This window comes from Amblyraja radiata, chromosome 3 (assembly GCF_010909765.2).
Source record: "Amblyraja radiata isolate CabotCenter1 chromosome 3, sAmbRad1.1.pri, whole genome shotgun sequence".
NCBI lineage: Eukaryota > Metazoa > Chordata > Chondrichthyes > Rajiformes > Rajidae > Amblyraja > Amblyraja radiata.
The window spans coordinates 16722202-16738553 of NC_045958.1; positions in this window are offsets into that span (position 1 = coordinate 16722202).

Below are 16352 nucleotides of genomic sequence, written 5' to 3' on the forward strand. Positions count from 1 at the left end.
TAAGCCAGAGATACACAGCTGTGAAGTTTGGCGGGAATTTAACATCACCGGTCAGTTATCCTTGGTTCTGAAAACTCGTGCTTACTTTTTTTCCCCAATGAGCCAATGAAAATGCCTGGTCAGCAAAGGTCATTAACTAAAACTACCTACGACCACCTCGACTACCCATAACTACATGGCGACCCCACTACAACTGCACCTACGACTACAGGATTATCGATTTTCTCCATAGCGACCAATATTTGGTCACAGAAACGTTTTCAATATGTGGCTGCGACTGGATCCTAGAATGCGGGAACTCCTCGCGACCATGAAGGAGACTCACCAGAGACCACCAGTGAACATGTGGAGACCATGTGGCGACCATGTGGCGACCATGTGGCGAGTGCACAGTCTCCTGCACTCGCCTAAAAAGTCACCTAAGTGGGACAGGGTCTTTAGCATTTAATAGGCAATGAAATAGTAGCAATTGGAACAATCAATTTGTACATTGTACTAATGTCCACATTATCTGTTCATACAGATTGATGAAGATAAATATTAGTCTGGGTCTGACATTATTCATTGTTCTTCCTTATTAAGTGCTGTGGATTCTTTTAGTTCACTTGGGAGCGCAGACAGGTCGACACAGTAGCACAGTGGTAGAGTTGCAGAGCCAGAGTCCCAGGTTCAATCCTGGTTACGGGTGCTGTCTGTTCGGAGTTTGTACATTCCCTCTGTGACCTCGTGGGTTTTCTCTGGGTGCCCCGGTTTCCTTCCACATTCCAAAGACGTGTGGGTTTGTAGGTTAATTGGCTTCTGTAAATTGTCACTGATGTGTAGGATGGAACTAGTGTACGGGTGATTGCTGGTTTGCGCGGACTCGGTGAGCCAAAGGGCCTGTTTCCACGCTGTGCCTCTAAATTAAATTAAACTAAACCGGGCATCAGTTTAGTGCCTCATGGAAATGGCAGCACCTCCAGTGGTGAACCAATTCACGAGATGGCATCGATGTTTATGACCAAAGATTGGGATGGGATTCCAACGCACAATGGAGACAAAAGTGCTCTCAACCAAGTCATGGCCAAATGACAAAGAAAAGAAGCACAGGCCATGACACAGCATGAAGTCTAGGATATAAAATGCTACACGGGTGTGCTTCCAGGTGATTTTGTTTACGCAGCTGCTTGCCATGAACTGCAAGGATAATTCATTTTCCTCTCCATCATTCAGATGTCATCCCTGTCATGCTCCTAATGACACTTCCATGTTTGCTGGCCAAATGAGGCAGTTGTTGCTTCAAAACCTGCATCTAGCCTGTCCAATCCTGATAGCTGTTGTGAGTAGATTGACAAAGTCTCAAAAAAAAAACTAAACTTATGAGAGAGTGGGTAATTGTTGATAAATCTGGCTTTAAGGGAGAGTAACTAACTAGAAACGTAGAAACATAGAAAAAGGTGCAGGAGTAGGCCATTCGGCCCTTTGAGCTAGCACCGCCATTCAATATGATCACAGCTGATCATCCAAAATCAGTAACTTGTTCCTGGTTTTTCCCCATATCCCTTGATTCCATTAGCCCTAAGAGCTAAATCGAACTCTCTTGAAAACATCCAGTGAATTAGCCTTCACTGCCTTCTTAAACTGTGACCCCTGGTTCTGGACTCCCCTAACAATGGGAACATTTTTCCTGCATCAAGCCTGTCCAATCCCTTAAGAATTTTATATGTTTCTATAAGATACCCTCTCATCCTTCTAAATTCTATTGAATACAAACCCAGTCGATCCATTCTTTCATCATATGTCAGTCCCACCATCCCGGGAATTGACCTGGTGAATCTACGCTGCACTCCCTCAATAGCAAGAATGTTCTTCCTTAAATTAGGAGACCAAAACTGCACACAAGACTCCAGGTGCGGTTTCACCGGGGCCTTGTACAGCTGCAATAGGACCTCTTTGCTCTTATACTCAATCCTCTCGCTTTGAAAGCCAACATGCCATTTGCTTTCTTCACTGCCTGCTGTACCTGCACGCTTACCTTCAGTGACTGATGTGCAAGGCCAGCCAGGTGTCGTTGCCCCTCCACATTTCCTAATCTGACACCATTCAGATAATGTGTAAGAAGGAACTGCAGATGCTGGTTTAAACCGAAGACAGTCACAAAAAGCTAGAGTAACTCAGTGGGACAGGCAGCATCTCTGGAGAGAAGGAATGGGTGACGTTTCGGGTCGAGACCCTTCTTCAGATTGGTTAGGGATAAGGGAAACAAGAGATATAGATGGTGCTGTGGAACTATCGTCGGAGAGAGGAGGAGAACTTCTTCAAAGTAGACATACCTTGAGGAGATTTCACTGTGGAGCAGACAAAATGTGTATGAAGGAACTGCAGATGCTGGTTTAATCCGAAGATAGACACAAAAAGCTGGAGTAAGTCAGCCTTCTTGGTCTTGCCACCAAAGTGGATAACCTCACATTTATCCACATTATACTGCAACTGCCACACATCTGCCCACTCACCCAACCTATCCGTCACCCTGCAGTCTCATAGCATCCTCCTCGCAGCTCACACTGCCCCCCAGATTTGTGTCTTCTGCAAACTTGGTGACGCAACATTTAATTCCCTTGTCTAAATCATTAATATATATTGTAAATAACTGGGGTCCCAGCACTGAGCCTTGCGGCACCCCACTAGTCACTGCCTGCCATTCTGCAAAGGACCGGTTAATTCCTGCACTTTGCTTCTTGTCTGCCAACCAGCTCTCTATCCATGTCAATACCCTACCCCCAATACCATGTGCTCTAATCTAATCTAATCCTCAAAAAATTCTAGAAGATGAGTCAATCATGATTTCCCCTTCATAAATCCATGCGGACTTTGACCGATCCTGTCACTGCTTTCCAAATGCGCTGCTATTACATCTTTAATAATTGACTCAAGCATCTTCCCCACCACTGATGTAAGGCTAACCGGTCTATAATTCCACATTTTCTCTCTCCCTCCTTTCTTAAAAAGTGGGGTTACATTAGCGACCATCCAGTCCACAGGAACTGATCCAGAGTCGAGTGAACATTGGAAAATGATCGCCAATGCATTCACAATTTCAAGGGCCACCTCCTTGAGTACTCTGAGATGCAGACCCAGGCACTGGGGATTTATCTGCACTTCAGTCCCAACAGTTTGCCTAACACCATTTCCAGACTAATGTGGATTCCCTTCAGTTCCTCCCTCCCACTAGATCCTTGGCCCCCTAGTATTTCTGGAAGATTGTTTGTGTCTTACTTTGTGAAGGCAGAACCAAAGTACTTGTTTAACTAATCTGTCATTTCCTTGTTTCTCATTATAAATTCACCTGTCTCTGATTGTAAGGGACCTACACTTGTCTTCACTAATCTTTTCCTCTTCACCTATCTATAGAAGCTTTTACAGTCAGTTATTTATATTCCCCTCAAGCTTTCTTTCATGCTCTATTTTCCCCCTCTTAATTAACCCCTTTGTCCTCTATTGAATTCTAAATTCCAGTCCTCCGGTTTGCTGCTTCTTCCGGCCAATTTATATGCCTCTTCCTTGGATTTAACACTATCCTTTATTTCCCTCGTTAGCCACGGTTGAGCCATTTTATTTTTACGGCAGACACGGATGAACAATTATTGTAATTCAACCATGCGATGTTTAAATCTCTGCCATTGCATCTCCACCGACAACCCGTTAAGTATAATTGGCCAGTCTATCCTAGCCAATTCCCATTTCACACCATCAAAGTCTCCTTTCTTTAAGTTCAGGACCCCTAGTCTCTGAATTGCCTGTGTCACGCTCCATCCTCATGCAGAATTCCACCATATTATGGTCACTATTGCCCAAGGGGTTTTGCACAACAAGATTGCTAACTAACCCTTCCTCATTACACAATACCCCATCTAAGATGGCCTGCCTTTTAGTTGGTTCCGCTACATATTGGCTTAGAAAACCATCCCGTATACATTCCAGGAAATCCTCCTCATCAGCATTGTTGCCAATTTGGTTGGCCCAATCTATATGTAGATTAAAGTCACCCATGATAACAGCTGTACCTTTGCTACACGCATCCCTAATTTCCTGTTTGATGCTATCCCCAACCTCCCTACTGCTGTTTGGTGGTCTGTATACAACTCCAATCAGTGTTTTCTGCCCGTGGCTATTTCGCAATTCCACCCATACAGATTCTACAGCATCCAAGCTAATGTAACTAGATATTTATTGCACAACTTAAACCAAAATGATCATAAGCGTTTAATTGCGGTAATTGCGGTAAAGGAAATCATAGATTGTGAACATAATGTGTGGTCTGATAAAAAAATTGATGAATGTTTGAGGAAGCCATTGGTCATTACATGAATAGGTTTGAAAAGTTTGTTATCAATATACAATGGAAACCAGCAGGATAGCACAGGCAACACTATGAATCGTTTAGATAGTGGGATAAAAGAAGTGGGTAAACCATCACCAAGAACATAATAATCATCATCATCATCATCAACATCAACATCGTTGAAAACATCAACTGGGCACGGTGCCTTACAATGCTATGCATGACAGTGATCGCACCTTCCATGAAGTGTGGATGGCTGTTGGTACGCTAGAAGCTCATCCGCCCTTTGACAGGTCTTGTTTTTGGTACTGTTGGGCGTCCACTGCCCCCTCCTCACCTGTCAAACCAGGTGGGGGAGGGTTCAGTCGCCGACTATCCGACCATGGAGCATGTAGCACGGGAATACATGGTACCCGTGGCGGGGGGAACTCTCCCCGACCTGACCTACATAACATAAACAGGCTGTTTAAGGGAAGAAAAATACAGTTGGTACAGAGCCGTATGAGGAAGCTTCATCTTGGTGGTTAGATTAGTACATTTTATTACTGGATGTAGAGATTGCCAAGACAAATGGAATGATTCAATACATTTTTCAGGAGTTGAATTCCTGAAGTTTGTAACATAGATGACAGAAGGTAGTCCAGACAGAGGAACAATTTAAAAATAAACCAGGTCTGCCACAAATTTATAAAACAAAAGGATATACTGTGGAAGAATGCAAGATATAATCCCTGGAGACATATGGTGAATATCAGAAACATCCATGGTGGAAGTATTACAAACCTATTGCTACATCCTATTCACATGTCAGTGGGGGCTTATTGGAGCACAACTTCGGACAGACTTGAGAATCTGCCATCAATCTTGAAGAATGAACAAATAGAGCCATTAAATAGCAGAAGTGGCTCTTTAATTGAAATCGGTGTTTATATGTTAAAGGGTTATTGTTATTGATATTTTCAGTATGTTCAAACAGTCATTAAAGAATTGTTCAAAACAATTGCCAACCATCTACTGCACACACACATATACACTTAGACAGAGAGGGATGCACACAGGCACATACCCACATATATACATACACGTGCACGCACACACACACACACACAATTTACAAGTTATCTCAAGCCAAAACTGCGTTCAATAACGACTGTAGATTTTCTTTCTCATAATCTGAAGCCTGAGATTGTCTCTGTTCATATTATGAAGTTATCAGCCCTAATTCCATCCTTTCAAGATGAATCAACCTTGGCCTGTCTTCCCACTGGGTGCAGGGCTAATGGTCTATTGTGTTTGTGTTAAATCGTCGCCAATGACATGGCCAATTACAATTGGACACACAGCTTCTGGCTCCCACAGCCGCATGCCTCAGTAATAGTGATGCCCGAGAATCAATCATAGGTTTAGAGTTTGTATCATAGCAAACACCATAGTCCAGTGTCAGTCTGGCTAGGAAAGATGAGTGATAATTTCCTGGATTTTCATTTGGCTCAGGCTTTCCTCTATTCATCCATCAGCACATATCTTTTCTATTCTTGAAAATGACAAATTGCGAACGTCCAAGATGGAGTGGAACACTTGGATCTCTAAATGGCGGATATATAAATCTCAATGTGGATTATTTGAAAACTATCGCCTTCATCTTTAATCTCTGTGTCCTCTTCAAAATGTTCCCTTTCTCAGTTTTGAATTTCTGCAATTAGACTTCCACCCCTCCCATAGCACCGAAACAATCAGCATCAAAATTGCAAATGAAAAATTATGTGATTGTGACAGTGATTAAATATCTGCTCTCATCTTCTTTGGCCTGTTCGTAGGCTTTGACATGACTGAATATGCCAACTATCCTTAACAATTTTTCTTCCATTATCCTGATCGGTGGGGCTCCCCCCTCCTGGTTCTCTGTTGCAATGGCTCCTCTCATCACTCCTACCACTGTTACTACTGTTCCCATGGGATTTATCGTTTGCTCCTCCAGTTTTTCATGTTCCTTGCAACAAAATCACGGAATGCAAACAAGTCTAAGTGTATGCTGTCAATGAAGAAGGGTCTTGATCCGAAACGTCACCTATTCCTTTTCTCCAGAAATGCTGTCTGACCTGCTGATTTACTCCAGCTTTCTGTGTCCATCTTTTGTGAATACTCCCCTTGCTTTCTTAGGCAGTCCATTAGGCTTGAGGATCATAGGATCATAAGATCATAAGTGATAGGAGCAAAGTTAGGCCATTCGACCCATCAAGTCTACCGCCAATTCAATCATGGCTGATCTATCTCTCCCTCCAAACCCTATTTTCCTGCCTTCTCCCCATAACCTCTGACATGCTCATCACATGTTAACCTACTCATTCAAAGGTTTCAAAGGTCTTTTATTGTCACATGAACCAATTAAGGTACAGTGACATTCGTATTACCGTACAGCCATACTAAACAAAAAGCAACAAGACACATGACTGCATAAAAGTTAACATAAACATCCACCACAGTGGATTTCCTCACTGTGATGGCAATCACATTCCTCACTGTGATGGAAGGCAATAAAGTCTAATCTTCTTCCCTCATTTTCTCCCACGGTCGGGGCAGTCGAACCATCCTTCGGGGCAATCTAAGCTCCTGGGATCATTCTTGTAAAATGACTTTGTTCCGATACAGTTCTATGGATTCAATGGTGATTGATGAGGCAAATGTGGGAAACTCTTCCGAGACAAAAGGCACCTCAAGGGGCAGATAGATGGATAGTTTGTGAGGCGATGCACTCATTCCGTCTCTTATGCTGGGCTTCCACATGCTTCCAATGCATGGACTTGAGACCCAATCTGTTTCCCTCTACTAACACTCCCCACCATCTGATAGAACATGCCCTCACCCGAAATAACTTCTCTTTTGACCTCTCCCTTCATGTTAAAAGTGTAGCCATGGGCAGTTACTTGGTCCCCAGCAGCGCCTACCATTGTGTAGATTACATCAAATAGTCCTTGTTCCAAATATACACCAGCACCATCGCCCAACTCTTTCTCTGATACATCAATAATTGCATGGGAGAGCTCTCCCGAGTTTAAAAAAAATCAAACTCGTGGTAAGCACGGAGAATGAACGTAGCGGGTACGTATGACCTCGGGGACGTCTCTTAGCGCTAACGACAGGTGCTCGTGAAGACTCGCTAACGGCAGGTAAGCACGGGAAGACTCGTGAAGATTTTTCAACATGATGAAAAATGTCCACGAGAGCCCCGAGTACCGACGAGTGGCCATTAGCATAAATCTCCGAGTTCGAATCAGGGCAAACTCGGGAGAACTCTTGGAATGAACTCGTACCGTGGGACAGGGGTTTAACTTTACTACTACCATTCAGCCCTCAAATTCACTTGGACTATCTTTGACACCTCTCTCTGGTTTATTGATCTCTCTGGCTCCATCACAGAGGACAGGCTATCGAATGACACTGATATAAACCTACCAATTCCCACAGTTACCTCGGGGTATAACCTCCTCCAACCCTGCCTCTTGGGGATGGGAAGTTGTAACTGGTGGTGCGATCATGTTGAAGGTGGCGGAAATGTTGGAGGATGATGTGTTGGATGTGGAGGCTGGTGGGGTGAAAGGTAAGGACCAGGGGATCTCTATCATTGTTCCGTCTGGGGAAAAAAGTAGTGGGAGCATAACTACGGAACACAGAGGAGATGTGGGTGAGGGATCCTTCTATGAAATTAAAGAAAGACGGCATCTCGGATGTTCTGGAGTGGAAAGCATCATCTTGGGAGCAGATGCGGTGAAGGCGGAGATATTTGGAGTAGGGAATCTGAGGGGCTACTTGTTCACACAGAGGGTGATGGATATATGGAATAAGTTGCCAGTGGAGGTGGTTGAGGCAGTTGGGAAACATTTGGGCAGGCACAGGGCTGCTCAGTTTAGTTTATTGTCACATGAACCGCGGTACAGCGAAAAAATTTTGTTGCATGTTATTCAGTCAGTGGAAAGACAATACTTTATTACAATCGAGCCATTTATAGTGTATAGATATGCAATAAGGGAATAATGTTTAGTGCAAGGTAAAGCCAGCAAAGCCCGAACAAAGATTCACCAATGAGGTAGATAGTAGTTCAGGGCTGCTAGGAAAGGTTTAGGGGGATATGGTCCAAACGTAGGCAGGTTTGACAAATGAAGATGGGGCATCTTGGTCAGTATGGACAGTGGACATCAGTCAATAGTCTGTCCCCTGTGATGGAGACAGAGAGATCAAGAAATGGGAGAGAGATGTGAAAGAAAGTCCAAGTGAACTTGGAGGCAGGGTGGGAGTTAGTGGTAAAGTTAATGCAACCAACAAGTTCTGCACAGATGCAGGAGGCAATCATCTCTGTTGCCATTTTTACACTGGTGGATGTCTACTTTCCTAATCAAATTGAAGTCCAGCTTCCAAAAACCGAATGAAGTTACCAGATTCCCTGACACTTCAGATCACCTTCTTGCCGATTATCCACCCCTGTCAATCCCCGATCTCAGCATGTCTTATGATCGATCGCCTTGCTATCCCGTTCTGATCACCGGATTGTGCTATGATCTGTGATTGTCACGGATACCGGAGGATGCCTTCAGTGGCTAGTTTGCCCACTCAGCACCAGGCCAGACTTAAGCTTAAATAGAACCTCCACCTCTGGCCTTCGAACCACAATATTAGGCTCCCATGCAACCCATCCGCCCTCACCAGCTCCCTGTAGATGCTGTGCCTCAATACATTTTAAGGCTGTGGGTTAACAATTATCAGTGGGAATAAACATTCCATTTATTTGTTAAAAGCACAATTTCAACTTTGGAAATATTTATTAATGTGGCATTGAAAGCCTCTGACATTATTACAACGTTATATGGTCAGACTAACTATGATGCCGAACAGATTATGAGAATTTTTAAGATCTATTATCTGTAGCTATGAATCTGTCAGATAAATATAATCAAGAGGCTTTTAATGATCTGTTGTATTTATTTCCTTGTGACCCCTTCTGAGATGTTTAAATTATTTTTTATTGTTTTATGTAAAATTCACTGGGAATCAATAGGTGGATGACTAAATCGATGCCTCTGACAGATTTGTTGACCATTAACTGGAGCTGGGCAAAAAACATGCAACTGGGCAGTAACCAAGGCCGAGTTGCTATTTAACCTGCCTGCAAAAGCTGAACAAAATGGTTCTTATTGTGCTCCAAGACAACCTAGCTCACTCCCACCCAATGCGTTAGGTTAAAATTACAATTAATAATTACAACGGCCAGAAAACAATTTTTTTTTGCCAATAGAAACAAATTCCTATTCAAAAAAAGAACTGGATAAATAATTCCTTTGCAATATGGTTGCAAGTTAGTTAAAATATGACAAGTAAAGTACATAAATCCAGCCATCCCAGTGGGCACGTTTACGAAAGACAGCAGGAAACTTCAAACATCAAAACTGCCTCCTCTTAAAAGCCTTTCTTGATTAAACGGACAGTATTTCATGGGGAACTTTGATATGCCATTTGTATTCTATTAGGGGGTGAGGTGACCCAATAATTCATGAGTAGCAATAGTTTTCCTCTACAAATGGTTTCATTTATATTTTATAGAAATTTACGATGTTTCTTTTTGTATGCTTAGATTTTCCAATATCTAAGTGCTCGATTTTCATGTGGATTTAATAGGAAGACAGAGAGACATGTGGTTGAATTTTAAATTTGTCATGTCGTGGGACTGGACGGGCAGGGGGAGGGGAGGGGGAGGGGGAGGGGGTTAGCGTCGGGTCAGAAATGAGTGGATGCAGAAGTGGGAGAGAATAGGTGCAGGGTGGGAGTGGATAGAAACAGGGATAATAGACGATAGACAATAGGTGCAGGAGTAGGCCATTTGGCCCATCGAGCCAGCACAGCCATTCAATGTGATCATGGCTGTTCATCCCCAATCAGTACCCCGTTCATGACTTCTCCCCATATCCCCTGACTCTACTATCTTTAAGAGCCCTATCTAGCTCTCTCTTGAAAGTATCCAGGGAACCGGCCTCCACCACCTTCTGAGCCAGAGAATTCCACAGACTCACAACTCTCTGCGTGAAAAAGTGTTTCCTCATCTCCGTTCTAAATGGCTTACCCCTTATTCTTAAACTGTGGCCCCTGGTCCTGAACACCCCCAACATCAGGAACATGTTTCCTGCCTCAAGCGTGTCCAAGCCCTTAATCTATATCTATATTACTAAAAGTCTGTTCTTGACCGGTTTTGGCGATCTGTGCTGCGATTTCCGAGAGAACGCCGCCACCTACGGCCATCATTTTTGACCACCTCGCTCAGAGCACCCCTCTGCCGCATGTGTGCCGATGATTTTTCCAGTCAATTAAAAATGACAGAGATATTAATGATTTTACAAAATTCCCCATTCTCTCTGCTGCCCCCGCTGGCGGCAGAGGGGATGGACTGTAAAACCAGGAAGTGGTGTGCCCCAATCAGTCTCTACAACACGGAGGTCTGAGCTCTGAATGACTGAACAAATGTCTACACAGCTGTGAGTAAGTACCCTTAATGTGGTTTGAAAATGAAAATATGGTTATGGTTAGTTTGAGGGAAAAAAGCACTGCCTGCAAATGGTTGTTTGGTGGGGTTTGGGTTGAGTAAAAAGGCATTATCTCTCTCTCTCTCTCTCTCCCTATCCCTCTCGCTTTCTCTCTCTCTCTCCCCCCTGTCACTCTCCCTTTCTCTCTCTCTCTCCCCTCCTCTCTCTCCCCTCCTCTCTCTCCCCCCTCTCCCTCCCACCCCCCCCCTCTCCCCCCCTCTCCTCTCCCCCCACTCTCCTCTCTCCCCCACCTCTCCTCTCTCCCCCCCCTCTCCTCTATCCCCCCTCTCCTCTCCCCCCCTCTCTCCTCTCCCCCCTCTCCTCTCTCCCCCCTCACCTCTCTCCCCCCTCTCTCCTCTCCCCTCTCCTCTCCCCCCTCTCCTCTTCCCCCCTCTCCTCTCCCCCCTCTCTCCTCTCCCCTCCTCTCTCCTTCCCCCCCTCCTCTCCTCTCTCCCTTCTCTCCTCTCCCCCCCTCCTCTCGCCCCCCTCTCCTCTCCCCCCCTCTCCTCTCCCCCCTCTCTCCTCTCCCCCCCCTCTCCTTCCCCCCCTCTCCTCTCTCCCTCCCCTCTCCTCCCCCCTCTCCTCTACCCCTCCTCCTCCTCTACCCCCCTCTCCCCTCACCCCCCCACCTCTCACCCCCTCCCCTCACCCCCTCTCCTCTCACCCCCCCTTCTCACCCCCTCTCCTCCCACCCCCTCTCCTCTCCCCTCCCTCTCCTCTAACCCCCTCCCTCTCCCCCCCTCTCCTCTCCCCCCCTCCCTCTCCTCTCACCCCCTCTCCTCTCCCCTCTCCTCTCCCCCTCTCCTCTCCCCCCTTCTCCTCTCCCCCCTCTCTCTCTCTCCCCTCTTTTTCTCCCCACCACCCCTCTATCCCCTCCCCCTCCATCCCTCCCCTAAACCCCCCTGCCCTGCACTCACCCCTACCCCCTACCCTCCACCCTCCCTCCCACTCCCTGCTCCCCACCTCTCCCCCTCCCCTCTCAGCCCACCCTCTCACCCCCCCTCTCCCCCTCCCCCCTCTTTCCCCCCTCTCTCTCCCCCCTCCCCCCTTTCTCCCCCTCTCTCCCCCTCTCTCTCTCCCCTCCTCACCTCCATCCCCCCCCCACCCTCCCTCCCTCCCCTAAACCCCCTCCCCTCCACACCCCCTACCCTCTTCCCTCCACCCTCCCCCCTCCCTCCTCTCCCTGCTCCCCACTTCTCCCCCTCTCAGCACCCCCTCTCTCCCCCTCACTCTCACCCTCTGCAAGTTGGGGGCTATGCGTCAGTAGATAGGGTGTTTATGGGGTAAAAGGAGCAAATTAATAATATTAATATAATATCAAGGGGGGTAATTAGCGTGAGTGCGGGGGGGGGGGAGATAGTTAGTGTGTGTGACGCTGCATGCCACCTCCCCCCCCCCACAACCGCACGTTAGGGGAACAGACCCAACGGGTCTGCACTTGGTCTAGTATATTACTATAAGTCTGATCTTGACTACTTCCTGTTGTTCTGTATACTGAATATAGAAAAAACACTGCCACTTATGGCTGTGATTTTTGGCCATCTTACTCGGAGTCCCCCTCCACTGCGCAGGACAAGAGGAATTTTCCCATTGATGACAAATAAGAGTTATTAGTGTTTAAAAAATGTTGAGATTCTCTCTCCTGAAGGCCACGCCCCTTCCAGAGGGACTATAAAATCCGGAGTGCCTCTTGACCCACAATGTCTATGCTGAACATGATGCCAAGTTAAACTCATCTTATCTGCCTGCACATGATCCGTATCCCTCCATTCCTTGCATATCGATGTGCCTATCCCAAAGGATCTTAAATGCCACTATTGCATCTGCTTCCACCATCAACCCTGGCGAAGCGTAAATATTGATGTCTGTATCACCACACACCTCTTGATAGATTTCTTTAGTCTACTTCAGCACACCATACTCCTATCAAATTGCAAATATCCCCAGTTATCTGTGTCAGTGCACCTCCTCACATATGTACAGTCACCATTCAACTATACATTCCCATTCTTGTCCCCCACAGTGACCATGGGCAGGCATTTTCATTTCAACAACTCGTGCTATTATTTTCACTCATGGATTTCTTTTTTATACCCTTGCGAGAGACAGAGCACAAAGCGCAAGGAAGAAGAACATTATCCTCTTTAGAATTGTGGATAACAGAGGCCTTGCAGTGACTCAGTTAAATAATTATTTCTCATCCAGCAGATTACATATGATATTCACCCGGATGAAGTGAGTGAACGATCATTATGTGCTCAATGATAACCTTAAGCATTCTTTAAACAAAATCCCCCACATTAGCCTTCTACCATCTACAAGACAGACAATCAAGACTACTCTTTGAAGGAGGTTGCGTCCACCATAAGAAAATACCTGCCCACTATGTATGAATGAATGAATGAATGAATGAATGATACTTTATTGTCACATGTGACAAGTCACAGTGAGATTCTTTGTTTTGCATGCCCAAGGTATGCAAAGAGTCGCCACGTAAAGGGCACTGATAAAGTTACAAAGTACCCCACGCTGTGTCCTCCTTTGTTCTCCCCTCACGGTGGTTCCCCCACCAGTTCAGTTATTTGCAATTCATCTAATGACTCACATCTCGCATCTCAGCCAGTATCCCATGTGCAACCTCATGTGCTATTAGCCATCTGTAAGTGCAGGTGAATCAGACTACAGTGGGGTTCCTATGGGTTCCAGGTCTCGACAGCTTATCAGCTCTCAGTATCTCAGCTATCTCAGCTGTCAGAATGGGGATCTATCTACCAAAGCCAGATGTTGCAGCATATGGGGGATTGCTACATGGCCTTTTAACTTGTGTTGAATCGTGAGTCACAGAGAGATCCTAAACAATAGGGAATTGCAAGACACACAAGGTGAGGTATGTCTGGTTTGTATTGCCAGGAGGCTGCGTGGACAGAAGAGGCGATCAACGACAGGTTGACACGGTGGATCGATGGAGACTAAGCAGTGATGAGGGCATCCAGACAGCAAGGTGCATCATCGTTCTTCTGCTGCCTGCATCAATCATCCACCTTCTCCCGACAATATTCCTCCCCGTGCTACTTCTGGTGCTTCTTGCTCTTCCAAGGTTTAGGTTTAGGTTTAGGCGATTAGATTTAGGTGTATTGTTATCACATGTACTGAGGTACAGTGAAAAGCTTTGTTTGGTGTGCTATCCAAACAAATCAGAAAATACTAAGCATAAATACAATCAAGTCTATAATGGCCCTGTCCCACTGTACGAGTTCATTCAAGTGCTCTCCCAAGTTAAAAAAAATATCAAACTCGTGGTAAGCACGTAGAATGAACGTAGCGGGTGCATCGGAGCTCGGGGGCGTCTCTTAGCAGCACGTAACCCTAACAGCAGGTACTCGGGAAACGCGGTAAACTCGGGAAGATTCTTGAAGATTTTTCAACATGTTGAAAAATGTCCCACGAGAGCCCCAAGTGCTGACGAGCGGCCATTACTGTAACTCTCCGAGTTTGAATCAGGGCAAACTCGGGAGAACTCTTTGAATCAACTCATACAGTGGGACAGGGCTTTAACACAAGTACAATAGGTAGAACACAGTGGAAGATACACAGTTGATAATATAGTATTGTAGTGATCCAGTTTCATAGATAAAGTCCAATGTCTGCAGTGGGGGGGGGGGGGGGGGGGGGGGGAGATGAATTGAACAGTAACCTTGCTTATGAAAGGACTGTTCATAGGCCTGATAACAGAGGGAAAGAAACTGTTGCTGAGTCTGGTGGTGCGCACTTTCAAGCTTCTGTATCTTCTGCTCGGCAGGAGCAGGGAGAAGAAGGAATGACTGGAGTGTCACATGTCTATGATTATGTGTGCTGCTTTTCTGATTCAGTTAAAAGTGTAGATAGAGTCACCGGTGAGTATTCTGGTCTGTGTGATGAACTGGGCTACATCCACAACTCTGCATTTTCATGTGGCCTTGTGCAAAGCTGTTCCCAAACCAAGCTGCGATGCAACTCAACTCTAGGCTTTCAAAGTGGTTTTATCATTGTCAGCAACACCTCTGCTGTGAAGAGCAGCGGAAGTAGACTGTTGCACATTAATCAGCACCTTCAAATCTGCCTGTGTTGTTGGTGAACCTGCAGTATATTGATGAACTACCCGACCTCTGTCACAGATGCACAGACAGACTCACACATGCACATGCAACACACATGCACATGCACACACACATGCACAGACAAATACACATACAAGCACAGGCACATACACAGGCAGACGCACACACACACACACGTGCACACAGATAAACACACGTGCACACAGGCCCATGCATACATATAGATTTTGGTCCAGGGTTTTATCGTGATGTCACATACTTGTACATGAACACCCACTTTACAAAATTGTTCTCGACTTCAAAAACCACTCTCCCTTTTGATCCCTACATTCCATGCGGTGTAAAACATGGTAAAACAGGAAGATGGTGAATGATAACAGAATATTCATTCTAATCTCTTTGAATCACTTCACAAATGTGATTTATTCCATTTTGACCTTTATTAATCACTGCTGTACTAAAGCTATATTGGGCTTTTTAACTATTATTGCCCTCTCAACTTCTTCCAACTGTTTTATTTCTTCAGGAATGTATCTGCCTTGGATCACTTTAAGGTGGGCTATAATGCAGACATCCGGAAGTTGCTTTAACTCATCATGCACTGCTTCTCCAGGGGACTCAGTTGCTCAGAGAGTGGAGATTTTTAGTCTGTCATTAGACCAAGTGGGACCCGTTGGGTCCCGTTCCCCCTCAACGCACGGTTGCGGGGGTGCGGGGGTGCGGGGGTGCGGGTGGGGGGGGGGGGGGGAGGCCTGTGGCGTCACACACACACTAACCACCCCCACACACACACACTAACCACCCCCCTTGATATTATATTAATATTATGAATTCGCTCCTTTTACCCCATTCCCCACCCTAGCCACTAACGCATAGCCCCCCACTCGCAGGCACAGCTAGAGAAGGAAAGGGAGGGGGGCGGGGGGCAGGGGGCAGAGGGCAGAGAGAGAGGGTAGAGCCCAGAGGCAGGGACAGAGGGCAGAGGACAGAGGGCAGAGACAGAGGGCAGGGGGCAGGGGGCAGGGGGCAGAGGCAGAGACAGAGGGCAGAGACAGAGGGCAGCAGGCAGGCGCAGATGGCAGAGGGCAGGGGGCAGAGGGCAGAGGCAGAGGGCAAAGGCAGACCCATTGTGACGTCATCAGCGAAAGACAGTCATTTTTAAATTCTAAGATTTGTCAGATTTTTGAACATTTTCATTAATAACTCGAGAAATAAAGCATGACATTTTCAGATAAGGCGAATTTGGTCTCCACGGGAAAAATGTCTACTGGAATATATTAAAATGTTACCGTTACTGCGTCGTTTTTTCAAGAAGATGTGATTGTACACACACAAATCCACATACAAGATGAGAGTTTTATAATTATA